At 48.1% G+C, this 9,256-nt stretch overlaps 1 protein-coding gene across 2 annotated transcripts in view; it reads left to right on the top strand.

Annotated features, from left to right (window-relative positions):
- The first annotated feature begins 2,358 nt into the window (after window positions 1-2,358).
- The window catches only part of LOC115658238 (tropomodulin-2), a 68,917-nt gene continuing 62,019 nt past the window's right edge, over window positions 2,359-9,256 (top strand). For both annotated transcript variants that reach the window (XM_030576789.1, XM_030576791.1), the window contains exon 1: window positions 2,359-2,486. The gene's annotated coding sequence lies outside the window, so the exon portion shown is untranslated. The remainder of the gene's footprint in view (window positions 2,487-9,256) is intronic.

Here is a 9,256-nt window from a genome sequence, read left to right as displayed (position 1 = left end):
CTGTGACAGGCTCTCAAGCCTCCCCCAGCACATATACAGGTAGGAACACACCCAGCTGCAGCTATGCGCAGATGCTGAGATCAGCCCTACATAGAAAGGCTCAACTAAGGAACTGCCCCGTTACTCAAGTGCACACATCCCTTTGGAGGGTAAACCCAAAATATTTGATTTCAAGGTGTTCCTTATGCTCTACAAAAAGTCTTAAATGGATGGGAACCAGTCATTCCGAGATTGCTTTGCTTCCACTCGGTGTTCTGCATTTCTGGTTACAGTCTACTAAACCAATTTTGCAGTTAGGGTTTTAAAACTCACCTCTGGAGGAGCCAAGCCCAAGCTTTCTCTGTGGATCACCCACACCTCTGGAATTCACCCTCTGTGGCAGTCCATCACCCCAGGCTTTGGCAGCTCCCAGAAGCAAAAAAGACTTTTTTTGTTTAGCCAGGTGTTTCGTGAGCCAAGGAGACTGTCCTTGAAGCTGGGAGGAGGATATTCTAATTCTGATAAAATGTGTGTTTGTCAAGCCAGCTGTTCACTGCATGTGGGAAAATATTCACCCGGAATTTCTGTGCACAGTGCCAGGACTGTGTGTTTACAAATGCACTGACAACACAACCAGGTATATAACTGGCCATTTGCAATTACAGCTTCCACATTCCACGCAGGGGCAATATGCACATGCAAGTGTGACCATCCAGTCCAGACTATATTCAATAGCAATCCTAGTCTGAAATCTTGTCAGAGAAGGGGATTCCACAGGGAGGATAATAGAAGATTGGACCCAGAAGACTAGCCTGGCTGTTGAAAGAAGAGGAAGATACTGTGTGGGGACAATGAAGAGGAGGAAGGGAAAGAGAGACGGATCCCCTGATCTGGGGAAAGAGGGGAGTGGGATGCAGCAATGAGTGGTGGGGATGGTGCCTGGTCCTGTGGTGGTGGAGAGAGAGGGGATACACATGGGGGTATTGGGGAGAGACATTGGTCCTGTGGTGGTGGAAGGAGGAGGACACACATAGGGGTGGTGGGGAAGGACCCCGGTCCCGTGGTGGTGGAGGGAAGGGGATACACATGGGGGTGGTGGGGAAGGACTGCAGTCCTGCTGTGGTGGAGGAAGGAGGATACACACAGGGTGGGGTGGAGATGGTCCCCAGTGGTGGAGGGAGGAGGATACACATGGGTGTGTTGGGGAAGGACTGCAGTCCTGCTGTGGTGGAGGAAGGAGGATACACACGGGGTGGGGTGGAGATGGTCCCCAGTGGTGGAGGGAGGAGGATACACATGGGGGTGGTGGGGAAGGACTGCAGTCCTGCTGTGGTGGAGGAAGGAGGATACACATAGGGTGGGGTGGAGATGGTCCCCAGTGGTGGAGGGAGGAGGATACACATGGGTGTGGTGGGGAAGGACTGCAGTCCTGCTGTGGTGGAGGAAGGAGGATACACACAGGGTGGGGTGGAGATGGTCCCCAGTGGTGGAGGGAGGGGGATACACATGGGGGTGGTGGGGAAGGACTGCAGTCCTGCTGTGGTGGAGGAAGGAGGATACACACAGGGTGGGGTGGAGTTGGTCCCCAGTGGTGGAGGGAGGAGGATACACATGGGTGTGGTGGGGAAGGACTGCAGTCCTGCTGTGGTGGAGGAAGGAGGATACACACGGGTGGGGTGGAGATGGTCCCCGGTGGTGGAGGGAGGGGGATACACATGGGGGTGGTGGGGAAGGACTGCAGTCCTGCTGTGGTGGAGGAAGGAGGATACACACAGGGTGGGGTGGAGTTGGTCCCCAGTGGTGGAGGGAGGAGGATACACATGGGTGTGGTGGGGAAGGACTGCAGTCCTGCTGTGGTGGAGGAAGGAGGATACACACGGGGTGGGGTGGAGATGGTCCCCGGTGGTGGAGGGAGGGGGATACACATGGGGGTGGTGGGGAAGGACTGCAGTCCTGCTGTGGTGGAGGAAGGAGGATACACACAGGGTGGGGTGGAGTTGGTCCCCAGTGGTGGAGGGAGGAGGATACACATGGGTGTGGTGGGGAAGGACTGCAGTCCTGCTGTGGTGGAGGAAGGAGGATACACACGGGGTGGGGTGGAGATGGTCCCCGGTGGTGGAGGGAGGAGGATACACATGGGTGTGGTGGGGAAGGACCCCGGTCCTGCTGTGGTAGAGGGAGAAGGATACATATGGGGGTGGTGGAAATGGTCCCCAGTCCTGCGGTGGTGAAGGGAGGATGCTGCTGCCTGGGGTTCGAAGGAGCAGGGAGGCTACAGGGGGCCTAGACCGCTAGTATTAGGACGCCCTGGGCTTCTCGGAGCACCCTCTCCATGCCCGAACTACGAGTCCCAGCGTGCTCAGCACTCGGCGCTGAGATTGAGGTTGCGCAGCCGCCCAGCTGGGGAGTGAGCTGCCTGTTGACAGCGCTGTTTTGGGGAGGGCTGGCTCCGTGGCTCGGGCAGACGGACTGACAGCCGGCTGCACCGCGGGTGACACTGCAGAAGGGTAAGCCCGCGACCCCCCGCCCAGCGCCGCGGGCACGCTGCCTCGCTCCCCCTCACGGGCAGGGGTGCATCTCCGCCAGGCTCCCGCAGAGACACAGGCACTGGTGCGGTCCATCCCCGCGCGCTCTGCCTGGCTGAGCATCTGCCCTTCCCGCACCCCGGGAGAAGCCGTGCCCCGGCTGCCGCGCGGCGCAGGAAGGGTCTTGCAGCGCTCTGAGCTGCACGCAGCCGGCTGGGCGGTGCTGCCTCTTAGGATGCTCTAGTTGAGCACCAGCTCCAGCTGGAGGAGACTGCATGGGTGTGATTGCCACCGACCGGCTCGGCTGATTGCATTGCGGAACTCTGTGTGTGTGTCGAGGTGTATATATATATATTCTGCAGGGGATGAAAGGGAGCTGTGGTTGGACTGTACAATTAAAGGACCTTGCAGGGGTTGCTACCTTGGTATAATTGCTGCCCTGCATCGTGGAGTGGTGTCAAACCCTTTTCAGACATTCCTTCTGCCTGGAGCAGAGCTACAATCCCGTCTCCATGTGCCGAAAGCAACATGCTTAGTTCCCTGGGGTGTGTTAATGGTGAAGCGGTCGGTTTGGTACAGTGAACATTACAATGCCTTGTTTTTAAACTCCACCCCCAATCCCCTGCAAATACACTTTCACAATATAATGTAATGCTTTAAAATTAGGGTGATTGATTTCAACGATTGATTTAAAAAAATAAAGTTCAAATCAGGCTGCAGAATGTCTTTCCTTTAAAAATATAGGCAGAATAAGTAATAATTTGTTTTTAAAGGGTAATTTTAAAAATTAAAATATATTAAATTTCCTCCCTGCACCTATCCCAAGTACTAAGTGCATTACAAAACTTAGAGGAAAACAGTGTTAAAATATGAAAACATGGTGAAGGTTTTTTTAATCAGAGAATATATCTGCCTCTCCTTGATGCTCATATTCCTATTATATGTAAAATGAGACTGATATACTGTCTTTAGATCTGGTCTCTTGGCTTGGACCAATTAAGAATACGTGTATTTAAAGACAGGACTCAGTAATGTGATATTGGTTTAATGATATTTCTAAGTGTTTGATGAAGGAATGTTTTCCTCTGCCTCGGACTATTCTCATCTTTATCTATGACTCTCCTGTATTTCTGCGATCTCCTTTTAGAGATGTGGTGACCAGGAAAATGAACATGTGATTCAGGTTGGAATGTACCACTAATTCAGATAGTGGTATTATAATATTTTCAGTATTATTCTCCAACTATTTGCATCCTAACATGACATTTGTGGTTTTGATTGCTGCTGCACATTGACTAGAGGTCTTCATTGGTCTGTTCACAGTGATGCTCAGGTCTTTTTCTGAATTGTTACAGTTAATTAAGAAGCTAGTAAGGTATGTGCAGGTAGTTCAAATAATCCTTTTCACTGTGAATGACTTGCTTTTGCCAACATTAATTGCATCTGCTATCATATTGTCCATTCACCTAGCTTGGCTAGGTCCCTCTGAACTTTCCCAGAGTCCTCTGCAAATGCTTCCACCTATTTGCTCAATTCCTCTTCCAGATCATCATTTTTAATTTTCAACATTTTAAAGTTCCCAGCAAGCAAACTCTATGGACTTTTGCTTACTTACCTTTGCAAGTTGTTTTCACAAATTGTAAACAAGTATGGAATCATTTATTTTCACCTAGTTCCATGTTTCACTGTATCTGGTGAAACTCCTGACTTGAGGTTGAGGTGGCTTGGCAGGGTCTTGGGCTGAAGGGCATCAGGTAGCTACCCTCGTCACATACAATTGCATATGCTGGGGTGGAGATTAACTGGTACTCTTCATCCAGTACACACAGCATGCCTCCACCTGTGAGGCAATGTGGTCATAGGTTCTGTTTAATGGTGGAGTTTGATCTACATTATAGTTTGTAAAAGACAAATTATATGGAGATATTTGTTCATCCATCTCTACTATAATTATTTCAGGTGGCAGCTGGATCCAGATGTCTGACAATTGTAATTATAAGGCAGGAGAATCTGGGGATAGCCATGGGCAAACGAGCAGCACTCTTTAGATAGCTATGGACAGTGAGAGTGGAACAATAATTATAATATTATCATGATATATTTCTCACACTAACATTACTAACATGGACAAAAATCAATAGTCTTGTCTGTTCAAGGACCTCCCATCTCTATTATAAAATTTAAAAGTATTCTGTATTTCAATGCAGAGCTCCTCATGCTATTTATTGCTATAGTTAATAAGTTGTACACATTACAGATGGTTTCTATTAGCTGGTTAGCAGTTAAAAGGCACAAAACCACATACAGTAACTTCTTGCTTAATATTGTAGTTATGTTCCTGAAAAATGCTACTTTAAGGGAAACAATGTTAAGCAAAGTAATGTAAATGGGGGGATTAGGTTCCAGGGAAATTTTTTTGCCAGACACAAGACTAGAGAGAGAGAGAGAGAGAGAGAGAGTGTGGAAGTTCTAAACAAACAGTTTAATACTATACACAGCAATGATGATTGTGAGGCTTGGTTGAGGTGGTGGAGGCAGAGGGTGGGATATTTCCCAGGGGATGTCTTACTGCTTAATGATGAACTAGCACTCTGATGAGCCCTCAAGGGTTAACCTGTTGTTAATGTAGCCTTACACTCTACAAGGCCTCAGGAATAGAAGGAGCAGACACAGCATGGCAGAGAGAGACACAGACACACACTGTGTGTATGTGGGGGGGAGAGAGAGAAAGCACTGTCCTTAGGATTTATGGGGCCCTAAGCACTATTATTAAACTGGTGCCCCTATGCCCGACAACAGCAGCCAGGGGTCGCAGCCTGGGGTGGTGGTGGTGGGGAGGGACGAGGCAGCAAGGATACCAAAACCACCTGGCTCGCCTCACGGTGGTGGAGAGTCACAGTTCCCCGCAGAGACCCCCATACCCTCTCCCTCATGCAGAATGTGTGGCACCAGTGCATGCAGAAGGTACCTAATTAAAAGCTCTAAACTTGGGAATAAAAAATGTCAGTCACACTCTGAAGTTTGTCAGATTTATTTGCAAAAATTTGCAAGAAGAGCAAGTCATCTGTCCTGCTGAATACAACATTAAATATTATGGAATGCATGATGCAGCTTCTCTGTTTTACATTTTCTTAATCAGTATTTCTAAGGAGATATTATATTTTAAGTATATTCTTTTTATGTCTTACTAAGGTACTTGCTAGAGGCTTCTCTTAAAACTACTTCATCAGCTAGTCAGAAGTAAAGAAAGGGAAACTCATTCTGTTCCAGATATCTGGAAGGAAAGGGGTGTTGTCCTTTTAAGGACTCTCTTCAACAGAGGGGTGAAGGAAGAAAGGGATGGACAGAAAGGACAGGAAGACTTTGCAAGCAAGTTTTTTTGTACTATAGTAATTAAAATGAAAATGTGTATTTTAGATAAGGGTGGTCTTTTGAAGGATTTATTTAAAAAACTATGTCTAAGTTCCAAGCATTTAAGGCTAAAGATGAATACTCAGATTGCATAGATTTTTAGATGCACAAGGATTTTTTAGAGATGTGATTTTATAATCTTCTTCAATCTTCTAATGAAATATTTTTAAAGCAATTTTTAAACTAAGGTCCTGTAGACTAACATGTTCTGAGTAAATATTACAGTAATGCACAACTGTTTTTGTCAGTAAATTCAGAAACTGACAGTATATACCAGGGGTCAGCAACCTTTCAGAAGTGGTGTGCCAAGTCTTCATTTATTCAGTGTAATTTAAGGTTTCGCGTGCCAGTAATACATTTCAACATTTTTATAATGTCTCTTTCCATAAGTCTATAATATATAACTAAACTATTATTGTATGTAAAGTAAATAAGGTTTTTAAAATGTTTATGAAACTTCATTAAAATGCAGAGCCCTCCCCTGACCAGTGGCCAGGACCCGGGCAGCGTGAGTGCCACTGAAAATCAGCTCGTGTGCCGCCTAGGTTGCTTACCCCTCATATATACCTAGGGGTTGGCAAATGCCTGTTAAATGGCTTCATTACTTGAATGGCTCTTTAATTTAAATGGCTCTTTAAACAATTTCAATGTTGTGCTAATACAGGGGTGGGCAAACTTTTTGGCCTAAGGGCCACATCTGGGTATGGAAATTGTATGGTGGGTCACAACTGCTCATGCAATTGGGGGCTGGGGTGTGGGAGGATGTGCGGGCTCTGGGGTGGGGACAGAAATGGGGAGTTCAGGGTAAGGGAGAGGGCTCTGGGCTGGAGCAGGGGGTTGGAGTGTGTGTGGGGGGTGACGGCTCCAGCTGAGGTATGGGCTCTGGGGTGGGGCTGGGAATGAGGAGTTGGGGGTGCAGGAGGGTGCTCCGGGCTGGGACTAAGGAGTTTGGAGGGTGGGAGGGGGATCAAGGCTGGGGCAGGGAGTTGGGGGTGAGGAGTGGGTCATGGGTGCAGGCTTCAGGCAGCGCTTACCTCAAGAAGCTCCCGGAAGCAGCTGCATGTCCAATCTTCCACTCCTGTGCAGAGACGCAGCTGTGGGAGCCTGCAGGATGGGTCAAAACAGGCATAGGAAGAGGTGGGAGGGTGGACACTAAGACCCGGGGTGCCCCAAATTTTCAGATGCCCTATGCAGCTGCATCTGTCTAAAGGCAACCCTGTCTGTGTGTGTGCGTGTGTGTGTGTGTGTGTGTGTCAGAGAGAGAGAGGGGCATTTCCCCTTTAATAAGGCAGAGTACTGAGAGTGGGGTCAACGTACTTAATTAGATCAGCAAACAGAGACAGCAGCTGCAGCCAGGAAGCTCCCTCCCTCCTGAGCCCTGTTGTGTGGTGAGCCCTGAGCCCCGCTCTCTGTGGAGCTAAGATACAGGAGCGGGAGGAGGGGGAGACCCTGACATTAGCACCCCTCTCCTTTCCCGTCCCCTGCCCCAAGCAAGCAGGAGGCTTCTGGGAGCAGCTCCAAGGCAGAGGGCAGGAGCAGCACATGGAAGTGGAGGGAGGGGCAGCTGAACTGCCAAGCAATTGATAGCCTGCTGAGCAGCTGCACAGAGGGAACTTAGGGGAGCTGATAGTCCACCCTGGTTCCAAGCCCCGCCCCCCAGGTCCAAGGGGCTGCGCTTCCTGCAAGCAGTGGAAAAAGAAGGCGGCTGCCAAACAACGTTATAAGGGAGGATTGATTGTGCAACTTTAAACGAGCATGTTGTCTAACTGATCAGCAATGTAATAATGACCAGGATGAGGTTAAGTGAGGAATTACTGTAATGAGAAAGGAAAGTGTAGGGGAGACAAAGTAACTTTTTTCTTCTTTTTTTAGAAATGATCCGATAATCATCATTATCGATGATCACTTTTCTGCTGACAACAACGTATATTTATAGCCCAGCCTTTAGTTCAGGGTCTGTTCACCTTCTCAGATTGAGAAACATTTTGCTGAATGAGCAGGTCCATTGAAAATACTGAGGCTACTTAAGGAACAAGGTACTACTCAATGAGAGGAAGGATAATCCAATGGGTAGGGTGTTCGCCTAGGACTTGGAAGACCTGTTCCCGGCTCTGCCACAAACTGCCGGTGTGACTGCAAAATAGAGATTATAGCACTTTTCTACATCAAAAATGTGAGAATAAATACATGGAAGAATGTGAGGTGCTATTTAAGTGCTATGGTAATCAGGACCATATAAGTGTGATAGATAGATAAGAGGAGCAGAATCTGTCTGTGAATTTGTTGATAATTCTTGTTTTAAAAGCTGCTCCTATGTAATGTACATGTCAGCCTTGTATTTGGGGTAAGTGTGATCACATATAATTCTTTTTACAACACAGTTAGAATTTGGGAGATTGGTAACTGGACACCAGAGCTTTTCTTCTGCGGATCTCAGGTACTTCCGTGATGTGTGTGGTATAAGAAACTGTCTAAAATAGACTAGAATAGTTTAACTCTAGTGCAGACTGGCAGTGCCTGAAAGGTCTTAGCATGTTATAGCTGGCGTTACCATGTTTGGTGGCCCATGTGAAACAAGGAGTGGCTTTAGTCCAGTTGCTATGGAACAGGCATTCGTATCACAAAAGGCGCCATCACAGGTGACACTGAGTCATTCCTGAGGGCTGTGCAAGCTTGATGGGATTAGTGACAGTTACTGCAGGACTCATCTTTTTGTGTTTTAGGCTGTTCTGATTTCTCTGTGGGATTTCTAAGAGCCAGGCAGTACATAACAAGGTAGATGGGGTAAAGAGAGACATGCAGAATCCAAAGGATTTTTGCCATCAAACAACAGTTCTTGGTACCTTGGTCATTATCTCATCATGCTAAATCACAAAGGGATCGGCCCTGGGTGGTTTCCCTTTAATGATGGACCTGCTTGGGAATAGGGTGCTATGCCGAGCACTTGCAGAGGCTCCGCCGGAGGATACCAGCCACCTGCAAAGCAGCTGCAGGGCTGCACATTGGCAGCCCCGCCTTACTGTCATGCGTCTGCTGACACAACATTCCTTCCACTCCCCCCTTTGCGGGAGGGGGATAGGAAAATGGGGGCAGCAGCCCACTTAAAGCAAGTTATTAGCCTTCCAGTGCCTGCTTCGCTTTAGCAAGGGGGAGAAGTGGTGTAGGGATGCTCAGAACCTGGTCCTACTGCCATGGAAGTGTGTGAAATTCATGGGAGCTTTGCCATTCACTTCAATGCCAGCTGCATGTCTCTGCCCCAGCTCGCAAACAGCAGAAAGGAGCGCAGCCCTGCAGCAAACATTTTTCTCCTCTTATAACAGTCACGGCTACTTTGGCTGCAG

The sequence above is a fragment of the Gopherus evgoodei genome, chromosome 10, assembly GCF_007399415.2.
Source record: "Gopherus evgoodei ecotype Sinaloan lineage chromosome 10, rGopEvg1_v1.p, whole genome shotgun sequence".
Classification (NCBI taxonomy): Eukaryota; Metazoa; Chordata; order Testudines; family Testudinidae; genus Gopherus; species Gopherus evgoodei.
Note: the sequence above shows the minus strand (reverse complement) of the source record. Positions and strands in the feature narration are given on the sequence as shown.